This window comes from Herpailurus yagouaroundi, unplaced genomic scaffold, assembly GCF_014898765.1.
Source record: "Herpailurus yagouaroundi ecotype Mexico unplaced genomic scaffold, PumYag 159, whole genome shotgun sequence".
NCBI classification, from domain to species: domain Eukaryota; kingdom Metazoa; phylum Chordata; class Mammalia; order Carnivora; family Felidae; genus Herpailurus; species Herpailurus yagouaroundi.
The window spans coordinates 5717681-5736946 of record NW_024412400.1 but is presented as its reverse complement, the minus strand read 5'-3'; the positions used below and the strand labels follow the sequence as shown (position 1 = coordinate 5736946).

At 47.5% G+C, this 19266-nt stretch overlaps 1 protein-coding gene across 5 annotated transcripts in view; it reads right to left on the bottom strand.

The window, feature by feature from the left end:
• Positions 1–19266, bottom strand: part of ITGA9 (integrin subunit alpha 9) — a 343812-nt gene that overhangs the window by 186839 nt on the left and 137707 nt on the right. The window lies entirely within an intron of this gene.

Genomic DNA, 19266 nt, shown 5'->3' with positions numbered 1-19266 from the left:
AGGGGAGGGGAGGGGAGGGGAGGGGAGGGACTGTGGCAGGTGTTCTAGACAGATGAGCAACGGGCCCAAGCCCTGTGAACTAGGCCCTCTCATCCTCCGTCATACGGAAAAGAGGAAAAGGAAGATACAAGGATAAGTCCCCCAGACCACAAGGCTGACAAGGATTTTTGAGTCACATCTGTTCAAGCCTGCAGTTCTTGGCCTTTTGGCACAAGGCGTCACCATCTCCGGGGGTCTCTGGGTTCCCGGAGAGGTAGGTAGTCCCCCATGAGGGCCAGCATGCGGGGAGCCAGCAGAGGAGAAGAGTGGCCCTGCCAGGGACTGAGAGAAGCTGGGCAGGTGGGCAGAAGCCAACCGCGGGGCCGTCAGTAGAGCCAAGGATTCCCTCACACCACTGTCTGTGCGAAGTTTGGTGGAATCTCAAACAGATTGGAGCTGTGTTCGAAACAGCAGAAAGTTCTAAAGCTCCCAAGAAGTGCACAGCGAGGAGCCTGCTCCCACCCCTCCCTGATACCCAGAAGCCCTCTCCAGAGGCAGATACGCCAGCCAGTTTTTGCATATTCGTCCAGTCTAGGCGTATGCAGGCAAATCGGACCCTGTGGCATCCTGCGGTTTGTTTTCTGTGCTTCGCATGGGTCCTGGAGACGGTCCAGTCAGGATGGAGGGCCGTGGTGCCTCTTTTCTCATAGCACAGGGCGTGTTCTATGGATGCCCTTACTGACCAACGTGTGTCCTCAAATCTGCTTTAACAAGCGAATGGGCAACGGCCCATCCTTCTCCAAGATGGGGTCTACTAACCTCAGTCCCCTAGGAGGGGAATAGATAAAAGGGTCTGTGAGCAAACAAGTTGGAACAGGGGAGGGGGAGATACCGGGTTAAGGAAAGTCAAAGAGGGTTTTTATTCTGCTTTGTTTCCTCCTGTCTTTGTTGTGACTGCCTCTGAATAAGGGTAAGGTCGCCTGTGGAGCGGACACTCAAGGACACTGGAGGGCAGAGGAGAAACCTTACGCACACCCAGGAAAGGGGGTGGTACCCGAGCCAGGGCAGTGTGGGGCAGGGAGCCAGATGTGGCCACACCTGTGCCTGCTCACTGTGGAGCATGGGGACAGGACAGAGGGGCACAAATGAATGACTCTGTGGGTGGGGGACCTGCAGACAATTTCTATTTGCGTTCAGAAAACACAGCCGGGAACAGATTCAATTGTTCAGCATACACAAAATATAGGACCTCTCCAGGAGCGTGATGGGGAAGACTTTTGGATAAACTGCTTCCAGCAAGTTCCGTCCGACTTCAGATTTTACGAACAGATCTTTAATACATGTCCCTTCTGGGAGCAAAACACACACCTGGGAACCAGATCTCTTCTGCCTTTGCTGACTCTGCTAAGCAGAATTTAAGGACTGTTGGAGGTTGGAGAATAACAGACGAGTGCCATCTGAATGGTTTTACAAATAAATGCTTTAGTGGTGTTTTTAAAGGTGGACTATCTTCAGGGTTTGGAGTTAAATTCTGCATGTTGAAATAAGTTGGTTCCTATGCTTTTATTCTTGGGGGAAAGGTTGAATCCGGGGGTGGGGGAGACAGACATCACTCATTATTTCCTGGCTACCAAATGCATGTATTCCAGAGACTGGCCAAGATGTTATTTTCCTTAACCTGCGTAACACCTGAGCTCGGTAGATGATTGCTCCCATTCTATAGATGAGGCAACAGAGGCTCAGGAGCTCAAATAAACTGCGCTCCACCCCAAAGCTAGCAATTAGTGCTAGAGCCAGACTCCTCCTTAGAACCAGAAGCAAAACTGCTTTCCCTGAAGTTTCTAAAATACTATTTAAAAGTTATCCCGGGGCGCCTGGGTGGCTCAGTCGGTTAAGCAGCCAACTTCGGCTCAGGTCGTGATCTCACGGTCCGAGGGTTCGAGCCCCGCATCGGGCTCTGTGCTGACAGCTCGGAGCCTGGAGGCTGCTTCCGATTCTGTGTCTCCCCCACTCTCTGCCTCTCCCCCACTGGCTCTCTCTCTCTCTCTCTCTCTCTCTCGAAAATAAATAAAGATTAAAAAAAAAGTTATCCCAACTGCTTTAGGTTCGGACATCACCCTAAGAAGTCATCCGTTAAGAGCACACAGGGCAGGGGTGGGGGATGTTTCTCACACCAGGATGAGTGTGAACAAGCGGCAAGTAGGAAACGGGGGGCGGGGGGGGGGTCTGCAAGCGAGTGCCGCTCCTCGCCGCGTGGCCCTTGAGCCTGGCTCACCGCGGGGGGAAACCGTACTCATGGTGTGGCTTTTCGGGGTGAGTAACGAAGTCCGACATCCAGATGCTCTGGCACTGATTGCACGAACCTGTTTTAACTAAGACGTTTGGAAAACGGCTCTTTTTACATGTCCCGGTAGCTCTGGGCCGAAGGGAACAAAACCACACCGAGCCGTGGGTGGAGGCAGAGGAGGGTCCCGCATTTTGAATGGAGCCAACACCGCCCCCCCCCCCCCAGAGGACCCCGGCCCTCCCACGCTGTGTTTGTTTTATCTGAGCTGCAAAGGAAAAGGAGCAGTAACACTTGGTGGTTTCCTTTTCATTTCTGAAAGCTTCCCGCAGATCAGCACTGCAATTAGCGGAAGAATTCCTTAGGATAGAGGAGGCTTAGCCTTCTGGCACGGACTGTAATCGCTGAAATTTTGCTGCTTAAAAAAAAAAAACAAACAAAAAACAAAAAAACCACCACTACGAACTGAAGCTTCTAAAGTTGAACTTATCTGACAGGCCAAAAGGCCTAAGAATCTACCTTTTCACGCTAAAATTCTACAGGGGGTCCCCTGATGCTTGAAAAGCTGAAGGAGCCCACGTGGAGACCACACCCGGGCTGGCGGCAGAAACTGCGGTGGCTTTCGTTTTACAGGGGACTTACCATACGCTCAATTGGAAATTTATTGGGTGCTTACGAGATGCCAGGCAACGTTCTGGGCCCAAGGGAGACAGAGGTAAAAGACCTTTGGGGAAACAGGAAAGCGATGACAAGCTAGTGTAACATGCACAAAACAGAAGAGGCTGTGGGGACACAAATGGGGGACATCTGATTTGGCCATTGGGTTGGAAGGCTGCCCAGAGGAGATACCCTTGGCTCAGCTCTAAGACAGAACCACATCATCCAGAGAGCAGGCAGGAAGCATGGGTGGTCCGGCAGGGTGGAGGGGACATGGGTGTCCAATGGATCGCATCTGATTCCCAAAGGTGGGAAAGTCAGGCTTGTGGGCAGGAGTAGGGAGAGAAGAGGCTGAAGCAGAGACTGGCTCTCAGGGGGCCTCACAGGTTGTGCTGACTTCATCCTGAGAGCTGGGAAGGACTGGGAAGAGGGTAAGATGAGGCTAGAGGCCGTGTTAGAGAAGAACCCCTCTGGTGTCTTGCATTGATAGGTGGGAGGCAGGGAGGCCGGGAAGGAGGCTGGAGGAAGCTGTGTTCTATAAAGATCCCTCCAGCTGCAGCACGGAAGAAGACCGATGGGGGTAGGCCTGGGTGTAAGCAGGATAGGAGGAGGCTGCCATTGGGCTTCGGAGGAGAGATCACGAAGGCCTGTGCCAGGACACAGCAGTGGTGACAGAACAAAGGGGAGGGACGGGAAGGTGACTTGGGAGGAAGAGGAGATGGGACTGGGGACTGGCTATGGGGACGACGTCTCTTCCATCAAGAGTTATGGACGCCCTAGTGTTCAGCTTGCACCAGTGCACAGACACGTATCAGTCAGCATCACGGTACCAGCGGGACAAGGGTGCGTTGAGCTTGGGCGTAGACATACTGGGCTTTGCTATGGCACAGAAATCCCCTTCCTGTCTCCAGACTCGAACTCCACAAGGAATCTCCCCAAATATACTGATTTGGGCCTAAAACATGGTGCCTCCTTTTTCCTCCCCCAAAACTGTCCCCCTGCCCCAGTGTCCAGGGTCAGCCTTCCCTGGGCAGACCCACACAGGCCCTTTGCCTATAGCATAGCCCATCCACCCATCTTTCCAGGGACGGGTTCTACTCTCCTTTGGACTAGGTCTTCTTCCTTCCTCAGCTCGCTTCACTTGTCAATACATTCTCCTGGGGCCCCTGGAGAGGGCCGCGGGGCCTCGCAAGGTCTGCTGACAAGAGGGAGTGAGGGCCTCAGAGCGAGATGCCTTCCTATGGACTCCCGTTCCTTCCTGGAGAGTCCCTCAGGCTTCTCCTTCTAACCCGTAACCTTGCTCTGAAAATGAAATACAAGTAACTCAGGTGGGAAATCCAGCAGGGGAAGCCCATGACGGGCAGGTGCCACCCACCCCCGGGGTTTCTACGAGAGAGGCGGTGCCCTGCCCTGTTACCCTGGGGCACAGAGGCAGCTGTCAGAGACCTCAAAGTCTCTGTCTCTTTTATTTGTAGAATCCTAGACTTTTCACGGGTGAGTATAATTAGTATCAAATCACAAGACCCCACCGACCTGCCCAAAAGAGGACATGCACTACTGTCTGGGGGAACCCCCCCTCTCCCCCGCCCAGGGTGATTCGATTCCACACCTCCCTGCTCCAAGACTGAAGTAAGCGGGCCCGGGGCACTGTGTATCCCCGACCTGCCTCGTGAATTACAACCCTACTTAGCTGCTTTTCCCCAAGAAATGAAGGGTTTTCATCTTTCTTAGCTAACTCACAGCTGCAGGGGTCAGCTAAATGGAAACAGGAAGGGCTGGCCTCACTTTAAATGGGCAAATAACACAGAAGGTCAGCAACTAAGCCACTAGCATTAAGCCAGATAATTGGTTTCGGAAAAACCCTCTAAGTGTTTTTTAAAGAGGCCTTGGTATTTTTTCTTTTTCCAAACATGTGATTTTTTTTTTTTTTTGGTCCCTTTCCTATATCCTTTCTCCCTATTTCTGCCTATGCTCAGCTCTAACTTCTGCCCATGACAGCCTCACAGGCAGGCCCAGGAATGAGAAAGCCCCAGAAGTGGAATGCTTTTTATGTCCTTGATCATAATGATTAAAATGGCAGTCAAATGTTATAACAGTTTAAAATTCTCTTTAGCTTGAAGATTCTTTCCTATTAATTAAAAAAAATTTTTTTTAGTTTATGTATTTATTTTGAGAGAGAGAGAACACAAGCGGGGAGGGGCAGAGAGAGGGACAGAGAGAATCCCAAGCAGGCTCACCACTCCATCTCACCACCATGAGATCATGATCTGAGCTGAAAACCAAGAGTCAGATGCTTAACCGACTGAGCCACCCGGGTGCCCGCTTGAAGATTCTTTTAAAAGCAAGGGGAGGATTTCACATTTCTCATAATAATAGAGTAACACTGCAGATCTACCCTCAATACAGGTAACAACTAGAAAAGCTGGATGGATCGCTCACACACACACACACACACACACACACACACACACACACACACCTGTTTAATGGTACCATGGAATTATGAAGAGAGGCAGGACTTCAGAGTCTAGGGTCCCAACAAGAAGGCAAGGACAGTGAGGGGACCCCTTACGCTGTGTACGGATCTGGAGGCAGCGGGGGATGGGAAGCAAAGAAAGCGAATGTGAAGTGGTGGCCAAGAGGCCGAGTTTCTGAGCTGAGTTGTATGAGTCTGTGAAGATAAAACCTGAAAGCCAAGCACCACTAAGGCCGCCTGGACTTGAGGGCCAAGACCCCAAAGAGAAGGGAAGCACACCAAGGCTGATATTGGACACCATATTTACTCCCAAGGCACTGGCTGAGCCCACAGCTCTATGGGGCTATGAGAGGCGGAATCCAAGCAGAAGACAGTGGGTGAAGGCAAGAGAGGGTATACTCAACTGTGCACTAGACAAAGCGGAAGACCAGGGATCCAGACTATAAGTCAACAGAAAATATCCAAACTGAAGCATGGAGAGGAAAACGGATAGAATATTCAGAAAGGTGAGAGGCCACAATGAAGGAATAACATTTATAATGATACACGAATTTCCACAATTATATAAAAACCTAACACAATTCCTAGCACACTGTAGTTGAGCAGTAAGTGCTTTTTTATTTTAATTTTAGAGAGAGAGAGAGAGAGAGAGAGAGAGAACACGAGCAGAGGGGGGCAGAGGGAGAGAGAGAATCTTACGCAAGCTCCATGCTTAGCGTGGAGCCCGACGTAGGGCTCAATCCTCCAACGCTGAGATTGTGACCTGAGCTGAAATCAAGAGTCAGATGCTCAACCAACTGAGCCACTTCCTGGGAGGTGGAGCCCCTTTATTTGTGGCTACTATTTTTTTTAATGTTTTATCTATTTTTGAGAGAGAGCTTGCAAGCAGGGGAGGGGCAGAGAGAGAGGGGGGACAGCGGATCAGAAGCAGGCTCCACGCTGACACTGGTGAGCCCCACACGGGGCTCAAACTCATGAACTGGGAGATCATGACCTGAGTCAAAGTTGGATGCTCAACCAACTGAGTCACCCAGGCACGCCTGTGGCTACTATTTTTATCATGATTTTTAAATGGCAACTTCAAAAAAAGAGCTAAAAAAAAAACCCGCTCTATTACAAAATGAATTCTTATTATGAACTCCACATGTAGTCAGAACCGATTTCCCATTCTATGAGAGAATAAACTGAGGCCAAGTGTTTCACTTAGAGTCCTATAAATTTAAAAACAAACAAACAAAAATTTAAATTAAAGCTGAAGGAAAAAGTTCCAGAAAAAAATTTTAAACAAAACTTTATGAAAAGCACAAGCGACTATAAGAATCTCATGAGACGAGATTCACCCTGGGAAGAGACAAAGCTTTATTTTTGGGCGAGTAGAGTTTATAAACACAGACTAGACGGAGCTCTGAAAAACAGCTGAATTCAACAAACTCCAATAATGCTGTCACAAGAGAAGGAAATAAGTGGTGAGCAAATCAGTATGTCTTATTTCTGAAAGTTTTTCAATGAGATTAGAGATTTTAATTATGACCACGTATTAGTTTATATATAATATCTTACGGAAACAACGTTATTAGTCTGGGATGTAGGATTCTCTGAAGCATCTGTGCTCAGGAAGCCATCAATGACTCTGCAATGGACATATCTGCATACATTATCTATGAAAAGCACATAACCTGCTGATGCTTTTTCCTTGTCAAAGATAAAACAACGTCTAGCTGGATATCTGGAAATGGTTTGCTCTTGTGTTTGAGAGTTTCTGTATGGGTGTGTGGGGGGCGGGGGGAGGGTGCTGCTTATCTAGCTGATTTGTATGTTCTGTGATTTTCATTTCTTCTCTGCATCCATTCCAAAATATGCTAGTGGGGGATTAGAACGTTAGACAATTTGGAAATAATCTTTTAAGAGCGTGTCACATCCTTGTGTAACATTCTTTGCAAAGAGATGTTAATTACATCATAGATAATTACACACATCATTTGGCAGCTAAATGAAAACAGATGGAAATTGGCCCAGCATAGAGATTCTCCAGCCTATGTGTCCTCCAGGGGCAACCAAATTTTGGCCTCTAATCTACTGCCCTGCCCTTCCTCTCTTAATTCTCTCTTCCCATCTCCTATCCCCAAGCTCCCAGAGTGGCTTGTAAAGGTATTTGTAGGTGACTAAGAAACACAAAAGAAAATGCTAAAAACGTAACCCATGAAAGAAAACGAGCATAGCTGACCCAGGCAGGTTTTTTTTTTTTTTTTTTGGGGGGGGGGGGAAATGAGTGAGGGGGGGGGAGAGAGAGAGAGAGAGAGAAAGAGAGAGAAGTGGGATTCACCTGAAGCAGGGCTGCAGCTCACCCAGGGTGGGGCTTGAACTCACAAACCACGAGATCATGACCTGAGCCAAAGTCAGATGCTTAACCGACTGAGCCACCCAGGCACCCAAGGTTTTCCTGCTCCACGACCCTTCTCCCACATCATCTCAGCCATCAGTCCTATAGCCACTTGGTGTGTCGGCCTCAGTCATCATATCAGGAGAGACGCTCTGGGGTCACCAGAGTGAAAAGTTGCCTTTGTGCTGCCACTCGGTGGTCTCTTCCTGTTAGGTGAAGGACGTGGGGACGTGGTTCCCACGTCTGCACTGCCCTTTTCCCCACCGAACAGGATTCCATCCTTCGAGGCCCAGCTCAAGGCTGCTCCTTCTGTGAGACTTTCCTTGACAATGTCAGCCCTCTGGCCACGGCCCCCCAGAATCCCAGTGTCCTCATGACCAAATCTGGCACTTGATTATTTTCTGTCTTCTCCTACTGTCTTTCCTTGACTTTAAGGACTCTCCCTCACCTCCAATTTAAAGTTTCTGAAGCTGGGATGCGTCTTAGCATTGAATAACACATTTTATCATGAGAACGTTTCCCCTTCTCAATTCCTGCCTGAACAGCTGTCCTTACGTTGCTAGCAATGTCGGGAGTGAGGAAATAGGGGTGCTAATAGTTCTGGGGTGAGCTAACTCACGGTTGGTAAGCATGGCTGTGGGAACTGGATGTCAGCTCTGCCTTGAGTTTGCAGTGTCTCTTGGACAGCACCGAGCATGCTCTTGTCTGACAAGGTAGCAGGTGGCAGCCACGGCCAGGACATGGCACTCAGGGATCCTTCAGGGCCAGGGATGACAGGTGTGTATGGCAGAGAGGCGGAAGGGTGCGTGGACATTGTGGTTGACCCTCCTGCGGCACTTCAGCCGTTTGCCTTCGGCCAACACTTGGTTGCCGTGGGCCTGTGCCAGGCACCTTTTTAGGCATAGGGAAGCAGAGAGGAGGCAGGCAGGAGGGTGTGAGCAAGCGGCCATGATGCAGAAGGGAAGGTGCCCGCTCAGGAACTGTGGGAATCTGATGAAAAGGAATTGCTTTGGGCCCAGAGTCAGGCGTGAGTGGGGGTACCAAGAGTTCTTGGAGACGAGGTGACTTTGGAGGAAGAACTAGAAGTTCAGCAGGCTGATGGAGGAATGGAAAAGAGGTCTTTCATGACAGCTGGGGGAGATGGTTTGGAGGTCTCATAGACCACCGCATGCCTGGGGAACGGAGGCATCAGACAAGGTGGAGAGCAAGGACACTGACATAAGATGTCCCAGGTCTGAGGGAGTCCCAGCTCCATCTCCTACAGACTGTGCGACATTCGTTACTCCCTCTCTCCGAACCTGCTTTTCATGTAATGTAAAATGGGGTGACACAGTCCACCTGGCAGGACTGTTGCGAAGACTGGAGACCATACATGTTGAGCACCATGGAGAGCTCCTGGCACTCAGGAAAAGCCAGTGGCACCTGCATTACCATCATCACCATCATCTCACTGCTACCACCATGGGCACCACCTGAGAAGGGGCAAGAACACAGGGTGAGGGGCAGGGAGGGGCTGCAGACAGGGAGGGGAAAGCGGGCTAGAACCAGGCGGCAGGACCTGAGAACCAGGTGAAGGCCTTTCATTCAATTCTGTGGGCAATGGGAACTGTCACGAATTTTTTAAGCCAGCCTTAGGATAAGAACTGCGGAGGTGACACAAACAACTGACCGTGGATGGAAAGGGAGGACAGGACCTTTGCGGGGCTGGAGCACCCATCCCCCAGCTGCATAAGCTCGCAGCTACTTCTTACAGAGAAATGTCCTTGGTTGAATGGGAGCCACGTCATAAAATGGGCTTTATGCCCTCCACTCCTCCTCACTGGCAATGAGGGACTGCCACAGGGGTAGAAAAGGGGATGCTCCCTTGATTTAAGGTGAGACAATTCTGTGTGCACCTGATGCCCCAGAGCTCCTCTGCGGGATCAGGCTGAGGCAGGCCTCCAGCTGGGATGCTGGAACCAAGCCTTGCTTAGCTCCCTCCCCTGTCCCCTCCTGCTCTCCTCGTCCTTTCCTGAGAGCCCCTGAATAAATCCTGTGCAAGTGAATTGCTATCTCAAGCTCTGCCTGCTGGGAAGCTGATCTCACATAGCAACCCAGTGTTACAAAAAGTTGAGGCAGCAGACATCTGTATGTACACACACGGTACATAAAATACAGACTTAGACATAGGGAGACAGAGTCCCTGCTTGCCCACCACCCTACCCTCACCCCCTTGGCATACCCAAGGGGAATCCCTATGCCCCATGGGAAACCTTCATGAAAGAGATGAAAAGCCAAGAGGTGAAGAGACTCAGCGAGATCACAGGACCAGCACCCCTCCTTCCTCCGCACCCCTAGATTCTGTGAAGGAGTGAATACAGCAGGGTCTGGGGGGGGGGGACGGTTTGCTCTGGCCAGGGAAGCCTTTGAACGCGGTGAGGAGGAACGCCTCCACAGCTCCGTGGATCCTGTGGCTCCCAGCCTCTGACCGGGAGGGAAATGCGGCAGACAAGGCAGCATCCTAAGAGCTGCAAATGGTCTCAAAAGTGACCCAGTCGAGCCCTCCAAGCTCCCAGAAGGTGCTGCTCCACAGGTGGCAAATTCCCCCCCATTCAGAGTCCAGCCCGCCCACCCAGTGCTGCGTGAGTGACACAGCCACTGGCCCTCATGCCCGTCTCGCCTGCCAAACTGGCGGATTGAAATAGCACAAGGGGCAGAAATCAGACTCCCAGGGCAGCTCATCCCACATCAGCTTCGACCTCTATTTCAGTGATTATAGTGACTCCAGGCTGCAGCAGGCTCTGGCTCCTAGCAGCTCACATCCACAACCTTCTTCAGAGGATGGCCTCTGGCTGATGGGAGCCATCTCCTCCAGAGATGCCTACCAGGTGACGCTCTGTGACAGGCAGAGTTCCAAGGTGACCCCCGATGACTCATGCTCTTGTATAACCCTCCCTCCACCCCTTGAGTCCAGGAAGAACTGTAAATATGACACACGTCACTCCCGTGATACTGTTACATTATATGGCACTGGGCAAAAGGATTTTGCAGATGGAAGTAAGGTCTCAAATCCGTTGAATTTGACTTGATCAACAGGGACATTATCTGGGTGGGCCTACTCAGGCGAATCCTTTATAGGTGGGCTTAGGCGTTCTCTGAGCTAAGAGACTGGACTCAGGAGACACTCTTCCTGCCAATCTTGAAGAAGCAAGCCACCATGGTTCTAAGCTGCAAAGAAACGACAAAGCCTACCACCGACCACGTGGGCCTGGAAAAAGAGACCAAGCCTCGGACAAGACCTAAGACCCGGCTGACAACCTGGATTACAGCTTTGAGGTCCTGTGGAAGGGGACCCAGGTCGGCCGTGCCCGGGCTCCTGACCCGCGGAAACTATGAGATGGTAAATGTGGGTTGTTTCAAGCTTCTGGATCTGTAAGTTTTTATGTACCATAGAAAACTAAACTGTGCCCCATTCCACCGGCTGGCCTGCTGGTCTCTGCATGGATGAGCTCTGTGCTGTGATTCATTCTCCCGGGCTCCCTCGGCAGAACTAGGCTGAGGCTCAACTTCTCCGGAGGCCACATCCTCAACCCAACTTTTCCCTACCCCATTCTGTCTCCCTCACTTCTGAGAGCCCTCCCCGAGTCAATCTGGCAGAAGCCCTCACCCCAGATTCTGCTCCTGGGGAAGCGGATGTGAGATCCCACACAGTGAGTACCACACCGAATTGGTTGGTTGAAACATCCTTAAAGAGAAGACAGGAGCCAGGGAGGGTAACCCAGAGCTCACGGCTGACTAAAACACAAGCAGATCCCGAACAGTGCCATGAGTGGGGGGTTCCACATGGGCTACAGTGTTGACCATTACATGCGCCACAACTTTCACCTCAGAGTTGTACTGTGCCCTTCTTTCATTTATTCTCAAAGACAACAGAACACTCCATGAAGGAGTCTTGGGGTTCAGGGGGTGGGTGAAAGATACAGCCCCAGGCCCCCTCAAGGCAAACCTTTTCTTTCCTTTCTGTCTTAGAGCTGCTCACAAAGCACCTTGGTCTCTAGTGCACATGACACCGAGTTTTACAAAGCGCAGAGCGGCAAGAAAGGGACAAAATTAATAAAAGAACTGGGGCTTGGAGTAGCTATAAAATTAACCCTGAAGAGGTAGGATGCACATCGTGTAACCTGTAGAACCGTTTGCCTTCCTACTTGTGACCAAAATTGCATCTTAACCCAGAGGTTCTCAACCTAGATGAGAATTTAGGGGTCTGTGAACTTGGATGGAAAGGAAAAGATTACATCTTCATTTTTATTAACTTCTCGCTGAAATTTAGCATTTCCTTTCATTGTAAATGTAGGCAGCAAACCACCGAAGTATTAGAAAGACTTATGACCCTGTCATCGATAGAAATCTGAGATATTTTCATGTTAAACTGCAGTTACAGAGTCCTTGAAATATTGTTTATACTCACTAATACTTCAAATAATGTCAGACTGCATTCTTTACTGCATTAAAAAAAAAAGGCAGGTATACGACTATATCATAAATGGGGGTTTCCTTTTTGACACTTTGATAGCTGAATTTCAGTCTAAATCTACAGAGTTTAAAAAGTTCTACATAGTTGGGGCACCTAAGTGGCTCAGTTGGTTAGGCATCCAACTCCTGATTTCAGCTCAGGTCATGATCTCATGGTTTGTGAGTTTGAGCCTCGTGTCGGGCTCCGTACTGACAGTGTGGAGCCTGCTTGGGATTCTCCCTCCCTCTATTTCTCTCCCTTCCCTGCTGTCTTCCTCTCTCAAAATAAATAAAATGTAAAAAACTTTTTAAGTTCTACGTATTTGATTATATGCATTTAAAAACATTATTCTTTATACCATCTTCTCCCAACTGCCAAAGGGGTCCGTGTACAAAAACGGTCAAGAACTTTGATCTTTATGGTAAATGATACAATGAGAGGGACCATCTTGTGGTTTCTGAAATGCTTCCAAATATGCTTCAAAAACGGCAGAAAGAAGCGTGACGTTGTTCCAGTCTTCACAGGTTATATGAACTCCCTGGTTTCAGCAGTTAAAAAATATACTGTCCGTTACATTTTATGACAGGTTCAAGGCCTGGGCTCAAAATCATACCAGGGCCCTTGGGGTTTTAAGAATTTGGTCCTGGACAGATATTTCGCGCCAGAGTAGAGCAAATGTGCTTCGATGCTGAGAATTATATGAAAGCATCTGTTTCTCTGTGTGAGCCCGTAGGAGGGGAAGGAGAGAGAGAGTAGGTTCTCTGGGCTACATGTAGTGTTCACTGCTTTTACAAAAGGAATCCTGACCTTCCCGGGGCAGGCCTGCTGCTTCACGATCCCTGAGAGGGTATCTAGAAAGCTGAGAAGCTTGCCCTGGACCCTGGTGGTGTGTGAAAGTCCTGAACCGTGACTAAAAGGAAGGAGAGACTCAACATACCGACCCCACAAGATTCCTAAGTTACGCAAACCACAGTGGGCCTATCTACTCAGCTTGAGGGCACAATTTCTTTGAATAATTTGCAGCTTAGCAAGTGAAGAAAGTAGCTCCCCTCAAACCTGTAATAAAACAAGGTCATCAAAATTCCAGTGAATTTCATCAGAACTTATTCACTCTTGGGGCTGTTCCATTCTCCTTTTTGCCCCCAACAGCTGCCCTGTTGCTAGATCCAATGGGCAGCCCCTCTCTGTTCTCATCTTTCTTGATCCCCACAGGTACTCTTCGTAGTGGGGTCTCTTCTGCCTGAAGCTCATCCTTCCCTGACTCACCCAGGGGAGGGCCCACTTCTCCTGTCTCCACTATTCCTTGTCCTCCTGAGATGATATCCAAAGCAACACTTGGCATCTACTGGGTAACATATTCTCCACCTCCCACATGAGACTAAAACTCTTTGGGAGCGGGGGCCATGTCCCATTCATCTCGACACGTCCCAGTGCATGGGACACAGCAGACACTCAATAAACATTTGCTGCGGTGTATAAGAAACGGACATTCATACAAAAAAGAAGGCATGGCTGAATTTGAGATCACCCTTCCCAAGAAAGGCCGCTTTTCTCAATAGACCAATCCTACACCTACAGTTAATGTGCACGAGTGTACATTATTAGCTTTATTTCTTTGCTCTGCCATCACTTCCTTTCCGTGTTTATATACCTCACACCTCTTTCTTTTCAAACTTCCTTTTCAAACTTCCCTCCTTCTTAACCTTGGCTAGTCTCAACATCTTTAAGTTCAAAAGAAGCATGTCACACTTATCCACAAAAACCTTATTAAACCACTTAATAAATACCATTTATTACACCTCTTAGCTAGCACTGTTGAGTTTACTGGATACTGTGGGATCCTAATCCAGTAATAAAGAAAACAGACTGGTTTCTTACTCGTGGGGGAGGGGCTGGAACCACTGGTAAAGGGACACTCTGAGTGAGGACTCCTTTAGTTTTGGTCCCTTCAGCATTGGTGCCTATCACATTTGAGTTCAACTACTTTGATCAATCACCAATACCCAAGACTGAGCCACATGTTCAGTTACCTGCTTACCTGGTATAACCTCTCCGTAGGGATTACTTTTCCTCAAATAGTGAAACTCAGGCTTAGACAAATTAAGTCTGTATATGTATCATTTCAGAGTTTACTGATATGATCCCAAGAAACCGTCAAAGTTCTCAGGAATCACAGCAGAAGACTCCGAATTATTGCCGTATTTCTGGATATCATTTTCATGTGTCCTCCTCATCTTTCCCCCTTCTATTTGGATAAGCTTCATTTCCTTTCCCACCTGACCCTTGGACAGAAACTTTGTACAAATTTAAGATGACATGAGTTTTAATTAGACAATTTAGAGAATGAAAAAAATCTCAACTTCCTGGATAAATATTTAACATCCCTGCCCTCCAAAAGTTAAAAGCTTTCTGTAAAAGATATAAAGAAAACAAAATAATGCAATTATTTTTTGCCATAATACTAAAAATAATACTTGGGAATAAATTTAATCAAGGAAGTGAAAGATTCATAAGACACCACTGAAAGAAATCGAAGATAACACAAATACATGGAAAGATAGCTTGTGTTCATGGATCAGAGGAATTAATATTGTTAAACTGACCATACTATCCAAAGCAATCTACAGATTCAATGCAGTCACTATCAAAATTGCAATGGCATTTTTTCCATTGAAAGATAAAGAATGATCCTAAAATTTGTCTGGAATCACAGAAGACCCCAAATACCCAAAGCAATCCTGAGAAAGAACAAAAATGGAGGGATCACACTTCCTGACCTCAAAGTATACTACAATACTACGGCAACCACAACAGTCTGGTACTGGCACAAAAGTATACATGCTGACCAATGGAATAAAACTGAGAGCCCAGAAATAAACCCACGAATAGATGGTCAATATCTGTCAAGGAAACCAAGAAGACTTAATGGGGAAAAAAAGTCTCTTCAATAAATGGTGCTGGGAAAGAAGGATATCCACATGCAAGGGAATGAAATGGATCCTATCTTATATCACTCAAAAAATTAGCTCAAAATAGGTTAAAGACTTAAATGTAAGACCTGCACTATGAAATTCTGAAACACTCCTTGACATTGGTCTTGGAAATTATTATTATTATTTTTTGGATATGGTACCAAAAGTGCAAGCAATAAAAGCCAAAATAACCAAGTGGAACTATATCAAACTAGAAGTTTCTGTATAGTAAAAGAATGATAGACAAATTAAAAAGGCAGCCTACAGAATGGGAGAAAATATTTGCAAACCAGATATCTGATAAGAAGTTAATATCCAATATAAGGAATTCATACAACAGCAAAAACAAAAACAAAAAAACCCAAAGTTTAAAAAATCCCCAATGATCCAATAAAAAAATGGTCAAAGGAACTGAACATTTTCCTAAAGAAGATATACAAAGGGCCAATGGGTACATGAAAAGGTACTCAAAATCATTAATCAGGGAAATTTAAATCAAAACCACAAGATATCACCTCACAGCTGTTACAATAGTTATCACCAAAAGGACAAGAGATAATGAGTGTTGGGCAAGGATATGGAGAAAGCAGAACCCTTGGGCACTGTTAGTGGGGATGTAACTTGGTACAGTTACTATGGTTTCCCATGCCTCCCATGGAGGCGCCTCAGGTTAAAAACAGAATTACCTTATGATCCAAGCAATCCCACTTCTGGGTATATGTCCAAAGGGAAGGAAATGCCCATCTCAAAGACATATCTGCTCCCCATGGTCATCGCAACATTATTTACAAGAGCCAAGACGTGGAAACAACCTAAGTGTTCAATTGATGAGTGGAGAAAGATGTAAGATACACAGACACGAATGTTATTCAGCCATAAAAAGAAGAAGAAGAAGAAGAAGAAGAAGAAGAAGAAGGAGGAGGAGGAGGAGGAGGAGGAGGAGGAGGAGGAGGAGGAGGAAATCCTGCCATCTGCAACAACACGAATGAACCCTGAGGGCATTATTCTAAGTGAAATAAGTCAGACAGAGAAAGACAAATACAGCGTGATCTCACTTACATGTGGAAAGTAGAGCGCTAGGTGCTGGAGGTGGGGGTTGTGAGTGGCGGGGGTGGGGAGAAGGGAAGTAATCAAAGGATACAAACTTCTAGTTATAAGATGAACAAGTTCTAGGGATCTAATGCACAATATGGTGACCATAGCTAACAATACTGTACATATACTTGAATCTTGCCAAGATAATAGATCTGAAATGTCTCGTCACACACAGAAAAAGAGATTGGAACTCTGGAGTGAGGTGATAGATATGTTAACTAACCTTACTCTGGTAATCGCACCGCAAGAAATACAGGTCACACAATCGTCACACCGCACACGTTAAACTTACACAATGTTACATGTCAATTATATCTCAGTAAAGCTGGAAAAAATGTGAAATCGAGTTTAGAAGACGTAACAGGCCCTTCAACTCAGCTAGCCAGTCTAGGCCTGTATCTCTTTTCCCACTACACAAGACTCCTCATCCCTACTTAAAGAACCTTACTGTGGACCCCTTGCTCTTCCTCTTCCAGAGTTCAAGGTCAATTCCAAGATCTCATTCTCCAGGACATTTTCCCCAAGGGCTTCTCTGTCATCTAGTAATAATTACCATTGGTGCCGCCCATGTGGGCATTTACTTACCGCTGCAGATTGTATTTTCCAAAGATTGCTGCAAAATATCTGCCTCCCCACATGTTCTTCTACAACGTGACCTTGATACTCCCCGCCCCCCCATGAAAACGTAGGGTGCGATTCTCCTCCTTTTGAACCTGGATGGGCCTCAGGACTCACTTGTAGCCAACAGGACACAATGCAAGTGGTGTTCTATGACTTCCAGCCTGGGTCAGAAAAAGCCACGTGGCTTCCAACTAATGCTCTTGGGATGCTTGGTCTGGAAGACGCCAGTGGCCGTGTAAGAAGCACATTCCCTCTAAGCCCCCAGATTATATGGCTGGAGGTGCCAGGCCCAGCTGCGCCCAGGCTTCCAGCCAGCCCTGAGCCGAGGTGCCAGATGCGTGAATGAAGAAGGCTGGTCGGAGCCCTCAACCGGTAACGTCTCTCCCGGCTGCGGCACCAGCATCGTGGAGCGACTCTAGTTGCCCTGCCCAAAGTCCTTGCCTGGAGACCCTAGGGGCACAACAAAATCGCTGCTGTTCCGCACCATTAAGCTTATGGTGGTTTGTTACACAGCAGTAGATCATTGAAAGACCCATATTTTGTGATGCATAGTTGTTCACAGGTGCCGTGGGTAGAGACCATGTCATTCTTTGACAAACCTTCCACTGTACCTGGCACGACAAGGCGCACGTAAGTGTTGAAGAACTCACTTGGTTGTTCAGCAAACACTTGTTTAGAACGCCCTCTGTAAGGTTGACAAAGATGCGGAAGATACCATCTTCCTTGTAGGGAGCTCGCAAATTTTCTTTGCATGGGAGATAAGACCTGCTTACGAATAGCTCTAACACAAACGTAGAGACACAGAGTGCTTTGGGAACTCATGCAAAGAACACCTTCCTGTCAAATTGAATGAGAGGTGGAGTATTTTACAGGAGGATGCCAGCAGGTGGGAGATGAGAATAGGGGGGAGTGACAGGTGCTACTCCTGTGAGCATCCGGGATGGACAGAGCTGGAAAAGCACAGAGCATGTCCCGCCTCTCAGGAAGGGCAGGGAAGGGACTGAGCCTGGGGCTTCAGTCAAGAATGTCTTGCTCAGTGGAGGAAAAGAAAGGGTAAAACATCACTTACTTTGGGGGAGTCACAAATTCAGGAAATATTGACCTACATCTTAGGACAGCATGACATGGAGGGCACAGCCCCTTCCAAGCAGGATGCCAGCCCCTGGTCCCAGGTACCCAGATCTCTGGGTTCCATCTCTGCCCAGCTCCCTCTGCCTCCCCATGCAACAGATAACACCAGGACTTACAGTGTCTGCTTTAAGGACTACGCCAATCTGGAGTTTAAAAGAAAACCTCAAAGAAACAAGGGAAAAAATCCTCTAGACCTGTAAAACACACCATAAAAGAGTGGGTCCCTCTCACCACATAAACAATATTTATGTCCTTCAGCTCCATGCCACTGAAAAGCCCAGTAAAACCTTTTCGTCGGGATGGGGAAGAGTCTCCAGGAACTCTAAGTGCAGCCCTATTTGTACCAAGGACAAGTTCGTCTGGAATGATTCATGAGTGCCGGTGGACAATCTGGGGCCACAAGGACAAACCTGATTCACGTGAACCAGCATCCTTGACATAACCAGAGCCAAAGAAGATGAAAACGTTTTTGTTATGTAAGTCTCAGTTGAATGGCCCATTTTCCACTAAATACAAGCCTATTTGCACTGATACTCCATATGGTCACTTAGGAGGGAAAAAACAAGGAGAGAAAAGAAAAAGCACTTAACACTTTTGGGGGTTTACCTTCAAAGACATTGTCCCAAACCCTTTCTGTTACTTAAAATAGCTGAAGTTTCTGATCTTGAAGTAGCATTCATGCTATATTTTAAGATTTCTTTTGTCTTAACTTTTTCAGTGGGTAAATTAAGAACACTCTGTATCCTGGGAAGGGAAACATAAATGACTGAGGCTTTTATGATAAGTCACTACCCTCCCCAATTGATGTAAATTTGATCACAGTATTTAAAAGCATATTCTGGAAATACAGAGCCCACAGATAATCTCCATACACACCCAAACCACCTGTCTATAAGCAGATGCGCTCAAACCGAGGGTCTCAATGAAGATGTACCAAGTAGAAAACGCCGTGGCTGCCTTTGGATAATTTGGATAATTACCTGTAATTGAAAAACCCTGCTTGGTGGTCCCAGCAGGAAGAAAAATAGCTTTGAGAAACGACCACCAACGGTGAGACAGGGCTACCCCCAAATTAAAGTTGGCTCCCATTCAACTTACTTACTTACTTATTTATTTGACATTTACTTATTTTGAGGGAGAGACAGAAGGAATCCCAAGCAGGCTCTGCCCTAGCAGCAC